The 20,031-nt window shown below is 50.7% G+C and overlaps 1 protein-coding gene across 9 annotated transcripts in view; it reads left to right on the forward strand.

The window, feature by feature from the left end:
- MAP4 (microtubule associated protein 4) overlaps positions 1–20,031 on the forward strand; it is a 151,109-nt gene that overhangs the window by 26,575 nt on the left and 104,503 nt on the right. For 7 of the 9 annotated variants that reach the window (XM_086741614.1, XM_086741607.1, XM_086741613.1 and 4 more), the window contains exon 2: positions 3,269–3,321. The gene's annotated coding sequence lies outside the window, so the exon portion shown is untranslated. Of the gene's footprint in view, positions 1–12; positions 173–3,268; positions 3,322–20,031 lie in introns of those variants that run through there. The other 2 variants (XM_086741608.1, XM_086741609.1) reach the window with 2 other exon arrangements.

Below are 20,031 nucleotides of genomic sequence, written 5' to 3' on the forward strand. Positions count from 1 at the left end.
TCCCATACCTCCTTCAGCCGTACAGCAACACAAACGCACACGGAGACGCGCCCTGTTCACCCAGAGTGCTGCGTTATTGGAACTGGGCTGTCTCGCCAGGATCACTTTGAGGTGGGTGGAGGGGAATCGCTTCCTTGCTTCAGTCTTGCGTCACTTTGGGTGCCTTACCAAGGTAAGCTGTCTGTCCTTCTCGCGGGGCACGGCGAGGCGGAAGCTTACTCCGTCCTCGGAAGGGCTGCCACCAGAAACTGGCAGGGACAAGGAATCGCTGCTTAAAGCAGTAGGAGCCTTCAAAATGATAAAAACCAGAAATGAATTGTTAGTGTTTGCCCTGAAATACGCGTCCGAATGACCGTCGTACTATGGATGGGGTGGATCTGGTGAGCTCGCGGGTGAGGAACAAACGGAAGGGACGAGACTGGGTAGTAAGCAGAAAGTAGCCCAGTGTATTAATGGGATGCAGGAGGGGAAAAAATCCCTGTAGAGAACACGATGAAGTTAGGGAAGCCACTGAAATGTTTAGTAATAAAAGCGCAGAGAGCTTGGGAATCAGAGGAGCTGAGGAACAAGAACTACTGGTGCAGGACGTGAAACTGGATGCGGCAGGGATAGCAAGCACGGTGGGACAGTATGCGTACCAGGCGCGACCTGTTTTCTGATAGCACAGGCAAGGTACAAACCCAGAGTGGGTGTGGGGTGCGATGTAAATGGGGTCACACACTGCTCTTCCCCTCAGGGTCGCTTGCATTGGAATGGGGTTGGGGAGAAATAAAGGTGCACCTTGGGATCGGGGTTGCAACGTATAGACGGGTATCTCTTAACTTTAAAATACTTCCCGGTAGTATTTCTCCAGACTGGAAAACAATTTTGGCTGATAGCGGAACGTTAAGTCCGTATTTGTTAGCCCAGGTGATAGATGACTTTTTTCCTGCTGTTCACCAACACCTCTGAGCAGTCGGAGTCTTCCTCAATTTATTATGTGAGGGGAGATGATAAAGTCTCTCTTAGACCACCGTAAGGCGGAGTGCGTGAAAAGGCTTTGCGGCCACACCTGCAGCTTCAGCAGATCTGTTGGTCTGGGGCAAGAAAGACGGATTACTTAGCATTTCTGCTTGTCTTCCCATAATTACGGAAAAAGCAATCTTTACAACTGTGGATAGGTAGGATCACCTTGTAGTATAGCAGTTCTTTCCTTCGGGGTTTACTTAAACAGCAACTGGAGTTGCAGGTTTACCGAAGGAGGAAATGTTTTTGCCCAGGCCAAGAAACCGTGGCAGACTTCACTTCACTGGTGTCAGAACCGTGGCTGATCCAGCGCTGCCCAGTTTGGGGTGGAGCAGCAATGCCCAGCGCTGAGGAAGGAGCCGGTACTTTTCATTTTCTTCAATGTTCTGCCACAGAAGATAGGGCTGTGGGTTTCTCCTTTTCTTAACAAATAAGGTTAAGTTTTTGGTGCTTTCGATGCAAAGAGATTGGAATACTCTGTGCGAGAGCGTAATAACCTGGTGGGTCCCAGCTGTAGAGGTGGGATGAACGTTAACGGAGCAAACCGTCGGGCTGCGCGGCCCGGGCTTGACGCCTTCGGATGTGATCCGTGCGTTCATCAGCTGGGAGCAGCTGGGGGGAAGGATCTCGATGCCCCGATTTATCACTGGGTGGCTAAGCTGCAAATAATGATGTGGAAAAAGAAAACGTGGGTTTGTGATGTGTGCTATTAGCAGAGTTTCCTCCCGTTGGAAAGGGGAGGATTAGTGTTACCACGCAGGAGCTCACCTGTAATACTCACGTATCTGAATCGTACACAAGGCGTTTATCCATTCCTTAGTTAACTTAGTAACTCTCCTTGCCACCCATTCTGAAGGGAACGGAACTCTTTCAGAAGATTTTTCTCACTCCTGAGCGCTTTACTGCTTACTAAAGCCGAAACAATACTCTCCTCACTGGTTTTTCTCATTTAACTGAGAACTCTGGCGTTTTACCCGTGTTACGTGAAATGTGCATCCATGGGGAGAGGAGCAAGCGTCAGTGTTTCCGCGTGACTTTGCATCAGTGAGCAGGGACCGAGGCGGCGCTCCGTGGTGAGACCGGCTCGGTGACTTGCTGTGGAGACGGACGAGTGGGCTGTTTCTCCACGTGGGCTGAAATACTCAACTGCCTCTGCGTGGCTCCCTTCGTATTCCTGTCGGCGGAGCGCTGCGTGCAGAGTATAAGGAGTTTTATTGATATAATTTTTTTGGGTGTAGATATGTTTGTTCATTAGTGTTTCTTTATTGTAGAAGTGTAAAATATTGTATAGAAAAATTTGGGACGCAGCACGCAGTAGATGGTTCCCTGGTAAAGCTGGTGGATTTACCTTCACTGAAATAATGGGAAGGGGACAGAAAATAGCCTGCTGTGTGCAACTCAAATACGACTCCTGATTTCTGCCTTTATTTTTTTAAAACTAGATCCCCTTAAAATATTAATCCAAATATCATTAATGTAATCCTTGAAGACAGCACATGTGTTTTTGTAGTTGAACAACACCTCTAGCAATGCCTGTGGGTTTTGCCTGGTGAACGTATTAACAACACGCGAGAGATTCCCCTCCGAAGTCCGGAAGCAGAGAAGGGATGGAGCGGTACGGCCTTTACTGCAGGGAGAACCTTCGTCTTTGCTTTCTGGCTCGTCTCGGGCTAAAGCCTGATGGTTCCGCTGCAGCGTTCTCTGGGGCTCTCGCCCCGAGCGCCGCGCGCAGTGGCTCTGCGTGGTAAGAACCGATAGATCTGGCACAGGTGTTTTGGTGCCTCTTAAGCTTCGTTCAGCTCAGTCAGATGAGAACCAGCGCCAGTGAATCGAGCCTGGCTGTCGCGGGTGGCTGGGCAGGCGCGTGCCGAACGGGGACTCTGGGAGCTGTGACGCTGTAATGTGAACGCTTAACGGAGAGGTGGCCTCATCATCCTGGATTGTTTTGCCTTTAATGTGTATTTTGGAAAAAGCTATTGAGAAGTATAACGAGGGAAAAGTTGCTCGCGATTTTCACGGCATATTCTTAACAGCTTGAGCAAGTGTTGATGTGAAACGGCAATAGCTAGGCAGCGTTCTTCTTGAGGGGCGAACGTCAAAGAACGCTGCCTGGATGGCTGTGCTGGGACTGTAGCAAAGCTTCTCAAGATTTAGTGAATTTTGAGTAACAAATAATCTCCTAGTCCTCTATCTCTAAGCTTACATCCAAGTACTCTGTAACTGTGTGGCTTCACCTTAATTGTGCATGCATTGTGTTTTGCAGATAACGCAGTTTGAGGACCGAAGGACCTGCTGAAGGGAACGTCCACGTTTGAGGTATGAGCTGCTTTTCTAATGCCGCAACACAAAGTCTTGAATTAACAGCAAAGGCTTTGTACAGCTGTGTGCACACACTGAAACTTCATCTGTTCTGGGAAACACAGCTCCCGTGTAGAGTTCTGCAATGTCAAAACCTCCGGCAGAAGTTCCGCAGCAGAACTTGGCAGCGCGGGCGTGCCTGGCCGTGGCGGGTGGAGCGTTAAACGGGCTCTGGGAGTCTGCGTGGCTGTAAAAGGGGTTGTCCGCAGAGCTGTGTGACAGAGCTTCTGCAGGGTAAACATCTCTGAAGTGCACTCACCTTTCCATTCTTTTGTGTTGAGCACTCCATTTACTGCTCTTTACATCCATCCTTTTGGGTATTTATTAACATCTGTAACACTCCCTTGCATCTGTCCAAGACAGCAGGGCTGGTGTGGGCTCAAGGGAAGTCCCTCCTGGCCAGCTGGACCTTCTTTCCTGCTTCTGCTGCTGCAAAGGGCAGATGTTGTGTTTAACTTGGTCACTCAAATCTTTTTATCGGAGTAAAAGGACTACAAAAGATTAAAATGGGCAAACTAGGCTAAGGAAAAAACCAAGTCTGATTTGATTTGTTAGGAATGTGGAGCGGCGGATCATCCAAGCTTCTCGTCCTAGCCTTTCTTTGTGGAAGGCACCATCGAGCTACGCTTTCCGCTGGAGTCTGTCATCAGGTGCGCAGTCTGAGCATATCTGAGGTGTAGGAGCTCACATAACATGTTTTAGTGAAGGAATTACGATTCCTCATGATATCTCTACGGACTGAGGGACCCGAGTGTCTTCTACACTGAGGTTTGGTTGGCTTGCCAGTGACTGCGTATCTCCAAGTCCTGGGAGCAGTATCAGCCGTACTCCGCTAACGAATACTTCCTTCTGCCTTAACCTGAAGGTGGTCTGGAACATAAACCAGTGGGACACAGGGCACAGACTCGTGCAGAAATGATGGAGCCGTTAGCGCCAGTCTGCCAGTACCATCCAGTGAGGCCTGGCTGTAGGGAACGCAGAGGAGTCAGATGGACGCGGTTCAGTTGCAGCTTGTGTTAACATCACGGGCTGTACCTACTGTGGTTTACTAAAACTGCCTCGAAGTGACAGGAGCCTTGCAGGTCTCCTAAAAACTTAATGGCTGTGGGATAAAATTGTTCTGAAAATGCCTTTTTCTTAGGCTCCTTAAATGGCAGGCGCGGGGATACCGTCGCAGGAGCAGAGTTCTGCCTTTGCAGTCGGGCTGATGCTCTTGTGTATCCATTCACGACGTGAGCGGAGCCAGGCTCAGTCGGGGCAGCCATGCCGCCGGTTGTTTATGCTGTGTGCTGTGGCCGCCTGCCAAACCATCCTAAGTCCTTCTCTAAAAGCCGTTTGAATAAAAGCCAAGGAAGATGGCTTATCTGCCTCTGGGTGGGATGGAGGGGAGGGGTGGCAGGGAGGCGCCCAGAATGCTCTGCGTGCTTTTCACCGTGGCCTCAATGAAGCTAAAGAGGTCACGGGAGGTGGGCTGTCGCCTTCTGCAGGGAGCGCGCGCTGTGCGCAGCTGAACAGAGATGAGACACGGGAGTGGGAGAGCACTGCGTTGCCCTTCCTGCGCGTTCTGCTCTGGAACTTCTTTGGTTTTTTCCCTCCTTTCCACTCCGCTTAGCTTTGACCAGTGTGGTCTTACATCTGCCACACTCCTTGGGTGTCTGGAACTGCTCTCAGACTTCAGTTTACTCAGTCACGTTGCTAACTCCCAAGTTGTCTAAGCGGTCAGTTTGCTATATTACAATTTTCCTCCTTTCTTTTCTCTGTTGTACAGAAATGGGAGCTACAAGGTAAGCTGCCTCCCAGTCCCGGGGATACATGTCGTTGTACCACTCAGCATTTGTTCCGTGGTTTCAGGACATGGAGACCAAACAGGTGTTTCCCACAGGCTGTATTCAGCAGCTAAAAATGCTTCCTTCAGTAATTTATCCGGGAACACTTAATCCACGCTCATTGACTGCCCCGATGAATAGCGGCAGCTTCCTCCCCAGCATCCTCTGGAGGAGAGCAGGCAGGAAGGAGGAAGCGTTTGTGTGGGGCTGGCGCTGGCGGGCTCGTTCTTGCTGGGTGACCTGAGTGAGGCATATCTTGGGTTCTTTACCAAACAAAGCCAAAACCCTGTTGGCCTCAAATTGTCGCTCAGAAATAAGCGGGTTCTTCCTACTTATTCTGTTATGAGCTCTTCCCACCAAGGACGGTTGCAGGTTTGGTCACCTTGCCTTCTTGAACTACAGATACTGACTGCGACTCCTGCGGCACCTAGCACTTTGTTTGGTTATTGTACTGGTTGTGTGTGTATAGATGGAGAGAAAGTACTTCTAAAAACACTTCCTGGTGGGTTAATCACAGAATGGTTTGGGTTGGAAGAGACTGTTAAAGCCCACCCTGACTGATTTATTTTATTTTTTTTTCTTTTAACAACTGCTCTAGCTGGGAAGAAACATGCCCAAGCCCACATCTCTAGGATCAGTTTTATCGATGACAGGTGAACCAGATTTGGGCTGCTGCTGCCAGAACTGTAGCAGGAGCAAGTAGCAGCCCCTTGCTGCGTGCCTCCCTGCTCCCCTCCTGCAGCACAGCTCTGCCTGCGGAGAGTTCCGCTCAGAAAGGGCGAGCCGGTAAGGAGGAACTGCTGCCTCTGCTGTAGCAAACCAACTGTGACTGCCGGCCCTTTGAGAGGGTTTTGCAGCTTGCAGGAGGAGGGGCTGGCGCGTTATCCCCCACCCTTTTAAGAGGGGGCTGGGGAAGCGTGCACTGACCTGCTAGGCTGAGGATGCCGAGAACAGAACCGAGGGGGCTGAGCCCCTGCGGTGGGAGAGAACCCTTGGGAAGAAGGCATTGCTTCTGTCGCTTACCACACATGGTTTTACCTCCCTCGAGAGCTGCGGGCAGAATCCTTTCTTTTAATTCGAAACAATTCTTGAAGTGTTTTGTTTTTTTAGTACCACAGTGAACAGTTATCTACTTGGTCCTCTTACCCCGCTTTGGAAGGGCACCTGCGGGTGTCAAAGGGCGCAGTACAGCGATACCGAGTATGGCAGCCATGCCTGCAATAAGGAAGGGAATTTTCTCTGAACTCGTAGACTGAACCTGATGTAATTGTGGGGAGACCTGACATTTCTTTTATTGCTCTTTCTTTCATGAAAGCTCAGCGTTTGTTTTCTAACCAGTGCCTTGTTTTTCAGCCATAGCTGAATGTATTTGTTACAAGTACGGAAACGTAAATACAATAGCTGTGGAACTGCTGTAGCTACTCCCTTCCTCCTCTGCTGGCTTCCTGCACACGTTTTGAGAGGTGGAAATTCGTCTTTTGCATCAATTCATTTCTGAAATGAGTGTTCTTCTCCCTCTCACAACCCCAGCAGAAACCGAAGGGTGTGAGCAAGGAGAAATGATCACTCACATGCCTTCCTAGAGCCTGAGGAGTAACGTAAGGCCTCTTGCTGTAGCTCTGTTCGGCATTTTCCCATGCTCCAGCCTGCTGCGAGTGTTGGCTGACAGGACGTCTTGTTTGTCTCCACTTTACCTGAACCTTTAACCACATCACCACACAGGGACCGTTCTCGGTGAACTAAGTCTGCACTCACCTGCTTTTGCAACACTTGAACACGTTTCTTGAAGAAAAACTGAAAAACTGGAGCAGTGCCTTCACTGACTCGAGCGTACTTTTTCCAGCCTTCAGTTTGCAGTTGTTTTTGAGAGTCGTTTCCTAAACGTGGCTCTGCTGGTTCTGGTTGGGTCAGTGGTAGCTAATGTTGGCCGCTCTCCTAGGCAGGCAGGAATTTTGTCATTAAAACCGGCTCAAGATAATGGAGAGGCTCAAGTGGTAGAGTTTGTTCTTCTGCCTAGCTCGGGAGGAATGAGGTTCAGCTGTTTGAGGGTGGAAGCAGTTACACTGCCGTCAGAGTGTGACTGTCAGGTGCTTTTTTATGAAGGCTGTCATGATCTTTGTATGGCAATCCCAGCTTTCTGGGGAGAGCTGCTCATCTGCAGTTACCCAGGTCCTCCTTGCATAACCTGCCCCCTTTAATGCTGTTAATGCGTCTCTAGCGCTGCTCCCTTTTCAGACCTGGGGAGTTCTGCGATGCCCTCGTGGCACCGGGCAGCTGCTTAACAATCCCTGGGATCCTCTCTAAGAATAAACGTCACGTGAGAGCAGGAGTGTTTCCCTGCTTGGAGAGAATTAAAATGGGAGTAGCAGCAGCTTAAGGGCCGGGCTGGCGTCCCTGTGGCTGAAAGGGACGAGCCACAGGCCCAGAGGAAGCCGGAGGGTCTGGCACGGAACCTTCAGCTTTCTGTGCTGTTGGGTTTGTCAGCCCGGGATGACACAGCGCTTTCAGAATGTGCTGCTTTTCTAATTCCAGAATCTTATGAGGGAGACATGGAAATACTTGCTTAACTTCTCCTCTAGCAGTGTTTCACACTGGGCTTCGGCCTACAGCTTAATCACCTTCTGATGTGCCGCTGAGCGAACTGCGGAGCGCTTCTCTATACCTCTGTTTTTTCTTCCCCCCCTTGGTGTGCTGGGAGGTACTGGAACCGGTGTAGGCAGCTGGTGATGCTGGCTGCAGCCGGCCTGCTGGCGGCTCGCGTCCCGGCACAGCGGTGATGGCTGCTGAGACAACGTTGTCCTGTAAGCAGCTCCCTTGCGGAGGGAGAGAGCCCGCTCCGCCAGCCTGCGGTGCGTTAGGGCCGGTAACGGAGCACACCAGCGTGCCCTGTGTTCCGCGGCCCCGCGGAACAGCGCCAGTTCTCCCCTCGGGAGCGTTGTGGTGACTCACCGGACCTTGCCCTGCTTCGCACACAATTCTGAAGCAAAACTATTGTTTTGTTTTGAAGCTGTTACGTTACCAAATAAGAGTGCCTCTCTCTCTGGGATCGCAGGCAGGCGATATTTGCTTCCCAGGCTTCCAGCAAATCCTTTCGTGAGCTGCTGGAGCCAACGACTTCAGCTCTGCTTACAGAGGTGCCCAAGTGCATTCAGCTTTTTTAAAGCTATCTTGTTTTAAAAGGACTTCTGATTTTTGTCTTTCTCACTTGTGTGTAGGCACAAATATCCCTACTTAGAAGTAATTCCTGGTAACACAGGATATGTTTAATGTCCATTATATCTACTGTGGAGTTGCTCCAAGGTCTTTGCTGCGTGAGAAGGAGCAGGCTCCACAGCTCTGAGTCCCCTAGCTGTACTGTGCTCCCACCCTAAACGTGTCTAGGGACTTCATTTCTCCATTTCTGAGCACCTGAGTGGCCTCCATGAAAATACAGGTACTGAATTTTGTTCCTGGCCTGGAAAGGCAATGTGTGAAGCAAACGGAAAACCACGAGTGCCTGGCAAATGGGCACGGTCACTCCAGGCTTTGCCTGTGTGGTGGCAGAGTTGTGCTCTGGCTGGCGCTCCGAAGCCTCGGCTGGGCACTAGCTGAGCATTGGCTTCTCCTTTTTACGTGTCCGCTTCCATCGTGCCCTGTTGTGGTTTTCACACAGCAAACCCCTACCTCCCCGCTACTTCCAGTCTGTCTGTTCTGTTTCCAGGTTCTTTTCGGGGCATCTCTGTCAGCTCTCAGAGCCCGAGGGCAGGACAGGATTCTTGCTATAGCTAGGATCTTGCAGAATTTGCAAGTAGCTAAAACTAATTTCCTAGTATAGAAGTGCAGTTTGTTTCAGTCTTCCAAAGTTTGTTGACCCTCCAGCAGTAACAGCTTTAAAGTATTGTTTGCTCTCTGCCAATCTGCTTGAAAAAGCACTGGCGGGTCTGCTGTTCCCCTCCTCTGGCTCTGCAGCATCGAGCTGGTGACGAGGTGTCGTTGATGAGAACAGTTTGCTAGTCAACTTTCTCATTTTGAAGCTGCCAGTTCTGGGTCCTGATCAGCAGGTTCTCATGCTGTATAATTAAACTGTCAAGAGAGATGCTTATTTTAATTAAAAGTAAAGTGCCTGCTCTACTGTAGTCACTGAGGTAACCAGAACTGTTCTGTATGGGTAAAGGAGCAAAGCCCGAATGTGCACCCAGGTCCTGGAAGCGGTGACTGTGCGCCCGGCTGCCAGACGGGCCGCCTCTGTTTTATGGTTCTGTCTGCTGTAGCTGCTGTCTCCGTAACCCGTCGTGTTTTATGCTCCTTGCTCAGATTTTATTTTTGACGAAGGCTGGCTAACGTGTTGATCTTGGGGTGCTTCCCTAGAGTCAGTTTGCTCGCCGCCGATGGCGTGCGGCCTTTCTTGTGGGCATCAGATTGTGCGTCTGCGTAGGAGAAGCCACAAAGCTGCTCTGCAGGAGCTCTGGGTCAGAAGGCCTTTCCCATGCCATTTATGACTTCACTTATCCGTCCTGATATCCGCCTCCTGAAATAAGGGAGCAGAGTTGCTGAATCCGAGTCTTGCCTCTTTGTCAGCCCATTTTCACGAGCTTGAATTACTTCTGCTGTTCTGCAGAGTTTCACTGAGTTTTCAAGGCTTTGTACAATGAACTTCTTGATGGATGCGTGAGACCTGATGTGGACACAACCCATTAAGTTCTCTCTAATGGCTGCTTACTGTGCTCTTCAATGAGAGCGTCTCTGATTAACTTAATTCCAGAATCTCTCCTCTGTGATCTTGCTTTCCCTCCTGCCCTCTGATGTGTATGTACGCGTAAGGCAAAGCGCTGAGTTCATGAGGGCCTGCGCAGTGGTGTTATGACCATAATTAAGTTGGACTGGATCTCCAAAAAAACCCCACTTTTCCCACGGCATGAGTTGAGCTCTTCCTCACCTCCTGATGTGTAGTTCTGTGCAGTAACAGAAGACATCGCCTTAGAAACGAAAGCTGGAATTCTCGCCGAAGCGCAAACCCCGTTATTCTGGGAGCAACGTACGCAAGGCAGATGTGGAGTAGGATGAGTTTAGAGGAGCTGGCGTGAGGAGCAAGTGCCGAAGGTGAACTTCTGTAGTGACACTTCTCCCTCCTTGTGCACTCATCAGCCTTCCTTCCCAGGCCATGGCAGTGCGGTGACCTCGCGGGAGCAGAATGAGGCGGTACAAAGTAGCTAATAAAAATGAGATCTATTGACTGATCTACTGTATTAGGAAAGTGCCATCCTTCCCTTCCTCCCGAGAGGAAGGTCTCTACCGAAAGCCAGAAAGCCCTTTGGTTTCTGGGTTCTGCTCCCGGGGGGTGGAAGCTGCTTTCCTTTCTGATGCGTGTGCTATTAAAGGAAAGCAGCTGACAGCAACAGCTGCCTGCCTCGCCTGTTTGGTTTGCGGCTTAGCCGTCAATGCGCGCCGCTGAAAGAAAGCGCTTTGCTAACAGCCAGCGTTTTCGTCCCCTGCCCCCACGGTGGCTGGCTTTCCCTCTCTGCTCTGCCAAGCGAGAAGAGGAGCCGCGTCCCCCCGTGATTAATGAAACTCGCCTTATTTGGTGCTGCCTCTCCTGCTGCGCCGCACAGAAAAGCCTCTCTTCTCTGAGGCCGCTTCCAAACCAGCAAACAAGTATGGCTCTGGGGAGTTTGTTTTTTTTAAAGGAGTTGAGGAATAGGTCACTCTAGAGCTGAAACTCAGATCTGTGCAGAAGGTGGGCAGGCTTCTTTCTGCCTTTACGATATTCGGAGGGGACATACCAGGCTTTTTTAGGTCTCTGATTTCAATGCTTGTAGGCCTGTGCGGAGCTAGACGCTTGAAAGCCCCTCGCAGTTATTATCTATGAACTCATCTTCCATGTGGCTTTTTTGAAGGCCAGCCAAGACCATTAATCCCCACCTTCTAGAGTCCCTAATCCCTGCTGGGGCTTACAGGAAAGTTATTCTTGCACTCCCGGGGAAGCTGCTCTGGCAGAGATTCTGTCCTGCTGTAACTTCAGGCGGGTTTATTAATGTGACTTTTTATCAGCTTGGCAGCGGTACAGCTCATAACGCAGCCATCCGACTTGGACGGTCGTACCCCGCCTTGCCAACTGGCTGGGAGGGAGGCTGCCCAAAGGGAGGGAGCCACTCGAGGCGGATGTTCTCCTATCTCATCTGAGCGTACTTACGTGTAATTAACCGCAGTAAAATGCTCTTTGCAGGCACCAATACAGGCCACGCGTTTTTTGGGAATGGGTGCAAGTGAAGTGAAGCCAGGGTTGGGAGTGATCTGCTGGGGTGATGCTTTGCAGTTGTATCACTTTTTTCCTCTTCTCAGCCTGACAACTCCTAAAGCCTCCTCCTGGCTCTGGTTTTTGTCCAGTTGTGGCTGGACTGATGTAAGGCCCTCTTCCTACATGAGCTTCCCATCCTTACTTGCTCAAAGACTTTTCCTTGGTTCCACGTGAGCTGCTCCAGACGCTCAGGACTGGTTCAGGTGGGCTTTCTTTCATCCCCTCAAGGGTTCACCAGTGATTTGGACAGAAGCGTGGACAATTTTACCTTCGGTTCATGGCTGTTCACTGTGTTGGGTGTGGTAGCATTGGTCAGCTCTGTCTGCTCTAAATCTTGTGGCAGCTGAAGTGATTTATCAGGCAGCTCGGGGCCCTTGCTGTCCAAGGGAGCTGCGCTACCTCTCCAGTGCTACGTACCGTGGGGAAATGGCAGCGTTCACTTCAGGCTTGTAGAGAAATTCAAAGCACTAATTCCCAGGGATGGGGTAGAGTTACTCTCTTGGGTTTCTGGAGTTTTCTATCTCTGCAAGTTCTGTGACCAGAATTAAGCTCTTCAAAGCTAGATAGCAAACGAAGCTGCTGGCTTGGCTCAGCCGTTAAGTGTCCTGATAGAGCTGCAGGCTCCATCCCCTGCCATCTCCTGCTGGAGCCACTGCGTGTCATGAGTTTCCTGCTCAGAAAAGACAAGAAGTTCTGCCAGAAGTATTTCCTCACCCTGAGCAGAGAACCACCTGAATTAGGGCCGGAAGGGAATGAAACTGATGGAAAACTGCACCCGAGACTGAAATCTGAGTTACAGCCAGCCTCAGCGCGCGGTACAACGGTCCATGCGGGGTGGAGTTCATACTGAGATCTTTGGAAGAAGCAAGGGCCGGTCTGTGCCAGGTAATGCTTGTTCCAGAGAAGTCGTGCTTCTGTGAGTCCCATGATGTTATCTTAGGGAGCCGGAGGAGCAACAGGTAAGTCTGACCTTCTCAGGTTCATCAGCAGCTCCGCACACGTTCAGAGCACTGACTGGGCCTGTTTCATGACCTCGTGTCTTCCCCAAAGCAATACTTTGGGAACAGCTTCTCAGAAGGGGAGTACATGAATGCGTGAATGAAATGTGATGCAGCCATCTGTACTCATAAAAACCAACGTTGCAGGTTAGTGTAGGTGATCTGACGTCACCCACAAACCCCCCCGTTCATCCTTGGGAGAAGTCCGGGAGTCCAAACTAGAGCTGGATAATAAATTGATAAAATGTATTTATCCGGAGCGCTCTGAGTTCAGAATGACTGTGTCTGTAGCCGCTGTTGATGCGCTCTCTGCGTGTTGTGGTGCTCGTGGGAAGGGGCAGTCGGGCAATGTTCCTGCCGTAGTAACAGGTCAGCCCCTCCCAGCTGATGGAGAGGCATGGTGCTTTTCCGTTCTTCCCCCAACTCCTAATCCTTTACTGGGGAATAACCATAGGGAGAAGAATATCAGCCTAGAGATTTAAAAATCAATCAAATAAAACTGAGGCAGAAAAAAGCCCCTTTCGTATGGCGCTCTCCCTCCTTCTGTTTCACAGGCAGAAGTTTACTTGGCGCGTCCCGGCTGGCAGCCGCGTGCCGGTGTGCGGGATTGGGAGCGTGGTGCTCTGGGCAGGGAGCTCTCCGCTAGGATCGGCTTTTCCTGGAAGAGCGGCTGCTAGCCCGTGTGGCTGCTGCTGTCTCAGCCCCGTCGCTTGGTCGTGACAGCTCTGGTGGCTGTGTGCTAGCAAAAGCCCAAATAATCTTACAACACGTGGAAGCTTTTTTAGAGAATATTTCCTTTGATGTTAAAGCTGTGTTTTCATACACCTTTCCATGCAGGAAGAGGAAGGTGAGGAGCAGAGAGGAGCTAACAATTTTCCTGTGTATGTATGTGAACTGCTTGCTTTTGGAGCTGACCTTCCACGTTAATTCTGGTTGTCTTCGTAGTTTTGCAAGTCAAGTTTTTCCTACCCTACTGACTCCTGGCCGCGCGCTCCAGACAAATTGAAGCAGCTGCAGACAAGTAGTAACTTGCGGGTCTTGTGAAGCAGCAGCAGCAGACCTTTGTATGTTAGTAAACAGGATGGGTGGCTGCCTTTCCATTGCAGGACCAGTTGGGACTCCCAGAGCTAGCGTCACCGCACTCAGAGTAATTGCAGTTGTTAAATGAAGAGCAGGAGAGTTACCCGAACATTTGAATGAAGAAGATTGGCCACTGTGTCTCAGAGATGCAAATTCTGGAATTATTCCTATTATTTTTTTTTACATAGCGTTCTTTCGTTTCCATTCTTGCTGAAAGCCACGGCACGGATGAAATCCTGTATCTGCTGCAGCACTGCGCTGCAGTGTGCTCATCCTTTCAGTCTGGGACAGAACTGGATCCTTTCCAAAAGCGTACGTGTGGCCAGGGACGTTGCAGGGTTGGTTTGGTTTGGGTTTAAAACTTGCCTTCAAGATACAAAATGGCAGTGCTGTAGGACTCGCCTTGTTCTATTTGCAGGCTTTTGGTCACTGGTTTCCAAAGTATGAGCAGTAATTTTTTTTCAAAGAATATCAGAATCCCAAAATGGCTGAGGTTGTGGGGGACCTCCAGAGATAATTTAGCCCACCACCGCTCTGCTTAGAGCAGGGTCTCCTGGAGCAGGCTGCCCAGGGCTGTGTCCTGTTAGGTTTCGAACGTCTGTGAGAACGGAGAGTCCACCACCGCTCTGAGCAGTGTCCTCTTGAACACTTAGTCCAAAGGAACCGTACCAGTGGTGTTGGTTGTATGGAAGATGATTGATTTCTTTTGGCTTTACTCTGAGAAGGCCATCGTGAGGGTAACCCAGGAGATCGCTGACAGTCGGGTATTTGCCAGTTGAGAAGTAGTCTCCTCTTTAGCTGTCTTCATCTTTGCTTTCAATGAAGCCAGTTGTCGTGTTCTTGTTGGTGCCTCCTACGTCTCCCTGTTCTGTCATTCAGAGAACGTTGTGTGCGTACAGGCACCTGCACGCATCTGTGTGTGTGTATTTAGACAACGCACAAACAATTCTTACTGGTGCTCTTTCATGTGGGTATTTCTCCTGCCTTGATCTCTGGCGGAGATCTAGCTCCAGCTAATTATTTTTATTTTGCATAAGTGCTGAATGTAGACTTTGCTTAAGCTGCTTTTACTTGATTGAAAATAATGACAAGGGGCATATAATATACACGGTGCGTGCCACTGGAATGGAGATTGCTCCAGGTCCTGAAGCACTGGTGTTCGTTTCTGTATGTCCTTCCCTCCACCAGTAACAGACCCGGCTGCAGCGATCGGTTTGTGTGGAGGGCTTCCACAACAACTGGGAGTAACGCAGTCACTCCTCTCCGGGCGGCTTCGCTCGGACGGCGTTGCCTTTCTGCCGTGCGAGAGGTGGACGTTAAGTTGAACGCGATGGCGTCTGCGGGAGCGTTCGTGCCCTTGTGGGTGCTCTCTCACTGGGAGCCCGGCTGCGTGGGCGGCTGGTCTCTTTGTGCTGGGGAGCGAATGCTTGGTGGGCTGCATTAAACATCGGGGTGGGAGCAGCAAATTCCTCTCTGTAAAACAGCAGAGGCTTTGACTGTTGAAAGGTTTGCCTCGAATTGCCATGGACTGGAGCGCCAGAGACCTCTGTTTTGGTGAAGTCTATGATGAGATCAGTTCCTAGACTAAGCCACAGCCAAGTTCAACGTTGGAGTGACCCAGCTTGGAAGGGATCACTACACGAGCGTGTGCTCTTTTGGCTGGTGCAAAGCTTGTGTTTTAAACGAGCAGTACAGAGCATTGGATTCCTCTTGGAAGGGTCTACTGTGGAGGCAAGGGCGAAGGTTGAGTGATGCAGTGATCTCTCCTTGTTGGTGTAAGGCTGAAGTTGCTTGAAAAATGTCGTCTTGGATCACGATGCTCCTGCCCTGGAGAGCGTGGAGCAGCCGTGGAATCACTTCGTGTTTGTTACGGCTGAAAATGCGTGCAGTCCTTTCAGAAGGCGTTCCAGTGTTCAGTGGCTGTTAGCGCAGTCTTCCTCCGAGCTGGCCCCCGTGGAGGTTTTATTGACGTTTGAGAGCTTTTAACTACCTGGCTCTGTGCGGGTTGTGCAACCCATCTCAGACGCGCTCTGCGGATCTGCCCAGTGTTGGAGATGGAGCTGCCGCGCCGGAGACGCAGGGCTGATGTCTGATCGCTGTATTTGTTAGGCTGGGCACCGTCCTCTTCAGAAAGACAAGTCACGCTGGTCTTCCTCAAGTTACAATTCATCTGTCTGTACTCGAGAAAAGCAGACTTGGATTGCTCTTGCTGCCGTCCCGTCCCCTGGCTGGCCTTCTCCTAGGCCCCGCGGGTTCTTTTGAATCCCCTTTGCTTGAGAGAAAAAGTGTGTTTCTTTTTTGTTAGATCAGGTACAGATAACTTCAATGGTAGTGAGCATCTACATCTGAAAAGAGGGACTATAAACTGAAATGTAGCTTTAGTGAACCTGAAAAACTTTGGCTCTCAGCTGGCAGGCTGACTTTAACCACGGCCTTTCTGTTGGCAGCGAGTACGAGCCGCACATGCGGAGAGGGGAGGTTGTTTTCCAGCTTTCCTCTGGCTATTCCGGGATTTCTGCCCAGTTATCTCTGCAGACGTTATCATTTGATGAAGTGTAGGCTCTCCAAGCTATGAGTGTCTGGAAGGCAGGAAGAAAATAGAAGTTGTCTCAAATCCCCGGAAAACTGAGAGGATCTTTCGAACATCACCGAAGAGGCAGAGCGCTGGGAGGCTGGCGGCTGCCGCGCTCCGCGAGTTCACACGCCGTCGGAATAACTGCATGCCTCACTGGCTTCATTACCGCTTTCTTACGGGGAGTCTGGCTGATGAAAGTGTTTGAAGCTTACGGAGCAGAAATGCTCGTTGAAGACTTGTATGCGGTCTAGGTGTAGAAGCTGGCTGTATTTGCAGTACCCATTGACAGTTAAAATAGCGCTTTGCTTTGGAGAGATGGCTCGTAGCCTGAGTGCTAACACCCTCCAAATCGGGGATGCTCTTGGGAATCCTGAATAAAAAAAGAAATTATGTAAACTTTTACAAAGGCATCATGAAATTGAAATAACTGCACTTTTTTTGAAGCCGTTGGTTTTGAAATTTTGAAGTTGCAGTTTATAAAAGTTGAAGGTAGGGCACTAAAAAAAGGCGTTTGTCAGCGAGAGCTCACTTTGCTCGGATGACTTTCCCTGTCGTAGTCTATTGGGCTCGCTGTGGCGGTTTCCGTTCTGCTCTGACAGTTGCTCTTTGTTTATTTGGAATATTAACATGCCCATGAAAGTGGGTGACTAATAGCGTTAACGAAGCTCGGCTGGCACACGGGCTGTGCTCACCACCTGCAGTGCCCGCAGCCCCCTGCCTGCAGCCTTCCTGAGCGTCTTCTGCAGAGTCGCTTCAGCTGCCTCCGGCTTTCCTCATCCTGTAGAGCGGATCCCAGCTGAGATGTAACTGCTTCCCAGCTGGTCTCCATGGCCACTGCCTGGAAAAGTTCACGAACCCACCCAAGAGATAACTGGGTTGGTTTCCCTCGTGTCTGTACGTAGGTCAACATGCGGCTTTCACGTTTCTGAGCCGTGTTGCTAAATGGGAAGCTAACCAACAACTGGAACAGGCTGGCCAGAGTGGTGGTGGATGCCCCATCCCTGGAAACATCCCAGGCCAGGTTGGCCGGGGCTCTGAGCAACCTGATCCGGTTGGAGATGTCCCTGCTCCGTGCAGGGGGGTTGGGCTGGGTGGGCTGTAACGGGCCCTTCCCACCCAAACTGTTGTGTGGTTCTAAGCATACCAGGGTCAAGCTCCTGCTCAGTTGTGTTGTGGCTCTTGTTCATTTTCCTCTTTTGCCTGTCCCCTTGCACTTTCTCAGACTTGTTTCCTTTTTTGACTTACACTTTTTTCCTTGTCCGAAGTGTATGTGTGTGTATAGATGTGTTCCACCAAGATTTTTCCTGAGCCCAGTGGCTTTTAATCATAGAATGGGTAGAGTTGGAAGGGACCTTCAAAGGTCGTCAAAGTCATCGGCGAACTTGCTCACAAACTTTTGCTCATGTTTGCGCCTGCTCACAGGTTTACTCCAGCTCTCCTCTCCCAGGTGAAAGCCCAGCAGTGCTTGGAGCACTTGTTTCATTTTCTGCTTGGGTCTGTCTCGGCTCCTTGCGTGCCTGATGTGCAGGTTCAGTTACTCAGACTGAGCAGGCTACGGACAGCGTGAGAGCCTCTGGGGCTGTGCCAGTGCGTGTGGTGTCACTCGGGGCTCGTTTAACCTTTTCCATCGTGTTGGCTTTTTCGATGAGCAGCCCAAATCAAAAGCTGAGGGGAAGGTTATTAGTGACCTGGGGAGTGGAAGCAGTGAGGTACCAGATGTGGCAGAGGAAATGACTCTGCGCAATCTGCATTGTGAGGAAGCGATAGTGGCCGAAGCTCTGACTCAGCTTTGAAATTGTGTGTTGAGCTGAATCACAACTTCATTAAACCTGCCTAAAGTCAGAAGTGAAAGCATCGTGTTTATCTTGTGCGTGGCTGTAAGCTGATCGTGGAAGCGAACTGAGGTTTGCATCAAGCCTCTGGAGCTGTTTTATGGTTGTTAGTTATGTGGCTCAGTGGCACTGGCTTCTGTATAAAACCCCAGGCTTCTTGGGGACCCCTTGCCGTGTCCCCAGTCCCCTGCGGTACGCTTGTGTCCGTCGCCGGTTTCCAAATCCAGCCGGCGTGATGCAGAGCGGGTACCGTGCCTTGGTGGTCCTCAGTGGAAATGCCTGCAGTGTCCTCGCGTTTCTCGGCGAGGGCGGTAGTGGGACCTTTTGTCCCTTTAGTTGTGCACTTCTTGGCTTGTTATCTGTCGGAGCCTGGAGGTTGTGGGACTTCTTGAATGTGTTCTGTGTACTTAAAATCAGCCAGGAAGCTGCTGGAGAGTTTGTGCCAAGAAGGGAAACAGCTCTACAAGTGGCTTGTCTGTTGGAGCAATCCAGGCGTAAAAGCACCAAATGCCCCAAATCCACCTTCTCTGAATTTGCCGCTTCTCTTGCCCCTCGCGAAGGCGGGAGGTGTTTACTGGGGCTGGATAAATCCTGGCTGGAAACTCTTGCTGTATTTCTGGACTGTCTGAAGGAGAAGGTGGTTTTAGATGACACGACTCTTACTGAAATCCTGACGTTGCGGAGAGCCCAGACTCGCATGTGAAGTTAGCAATGAGATATTGCGTGCGACGCCTTACGTGAGCGGATCCTGGATCCACGGTGGCTGGCAGGGCGAGCGCTGTGGAGACTGGAGCTGGGAGCTCCATGGGAGTTAGGAGGGAGCTGCCAACTGCACTCCAGTTCAAGCAGCTGGGTTTGAAATGGGCGTTTGACTTCACCGTGTAAATATCTGTAGTCTCCTGCGTAACTGGTGGTGTGATGATGTGCGCGGTACCGGGTCCTTGCGCTTGTCTAGCGGGTCGCGAGGGTCTGGGCTGGGCACCTTCCCTCCGCTGGAGATGGTAACGGGGCATCACGGCCTCTCTGGGGAACCCGTTCCGGAATACAAGCCTGTAAGTCAGGACGCTCATTTTGGGGCTCTTGCGTTGAGTTTTCCAGCCGGTGAGTTGAGCCTGAATTTGTAAGTGTTGTTGGAAAGACTTTATTAAAGATCCCTTGAGCTGCATCTCACTGCCTCTGAGGAGAAGCTTCTGCTAATGTGGGAGATTTCCTACGACGCACAACATCCACAGAAATAAAGCAGAGATCTTACCTTGTTTAACGTGAAAAAATAAATAAATGAATCCCAATGATTCAGACTGCCAAAAAAATTTATAAAAAACTAAATTAGGCCATAGCTTTTTTGTGCCTGGCCATGGGATGTTAGAAACGTCATCAGCTTGATTCACTGGTGTGTCCTCTCCTGAAAGCCAGGCGCAGACATCCTTTTCGTGGGACGCCCTTCAGGGTGCTGCAGAGGAGGATGACTTAGCATATATCCGCTCCCTGCCCTCCCGTTTTCTTCTGCCTCAGCGGCCACCGCTAAGTGCTCCTGAGAGCCTCGTCTAAGAAAAGCAGGCTGACTTACGACACGAGAAATGGGAATGATGGCTGAGCTGTCCCCGTTTCTTCCAGCCGGGGATTTTGTTCTGTGTGTAGCTAGGAGCTAATTTTAAAGGAGCAAGTAGACCCGGTGAAATAATATCCACGCTTCTCATAAATCTGGGTATCGGAGTGTCTCCTTTAAACAAAGCAGAGTGAGGAAATGTTGCTTAGTTCCTTATTCCTCTTAAATGTGCTACTTCTGTGAACGGATTTACCTCCTTGGCATAAAGGTTGCTGGGGCTTTATTTTGGTGGAGGAGAATGTCTAGTTAACGTGTGTCACTGCGGCCCCCACCAGTCCCAGTCGTGTTCGGGCGAGGAGCGGAGGCTGGGCACAGCTCGCCTGCGCTGGGACAGTCGTGTCCCGGCTTCAGGAGAGCAGCAGCCGCCAGGACGCTGAGCGGGTGAAGTGCTGTGTCACCGCGGGGCTGGCAGGCGGCGAGCGCGCTGCCTTGCGTCGCTGCCGGGGGGTGGTACCCGCCCTGTGTACGCTTCTCCGG

The sequence above is a fragment of the Chlamydotis macqueenii genome, chromosome 2 (genome assembly GCF_036417535.1).
Source record: "Chlamydotis macqueenii isolate bChlMac1 chromosome 2, bChlMac1.mat, whole genome shotgun sequence".
Classification (NCBI taxonomy): Eukaryota; Metazoa; Chordata; class Aves; order Otidiformes; family Otididae; genus Chlamydotis; species Chlamydotis macqueenii.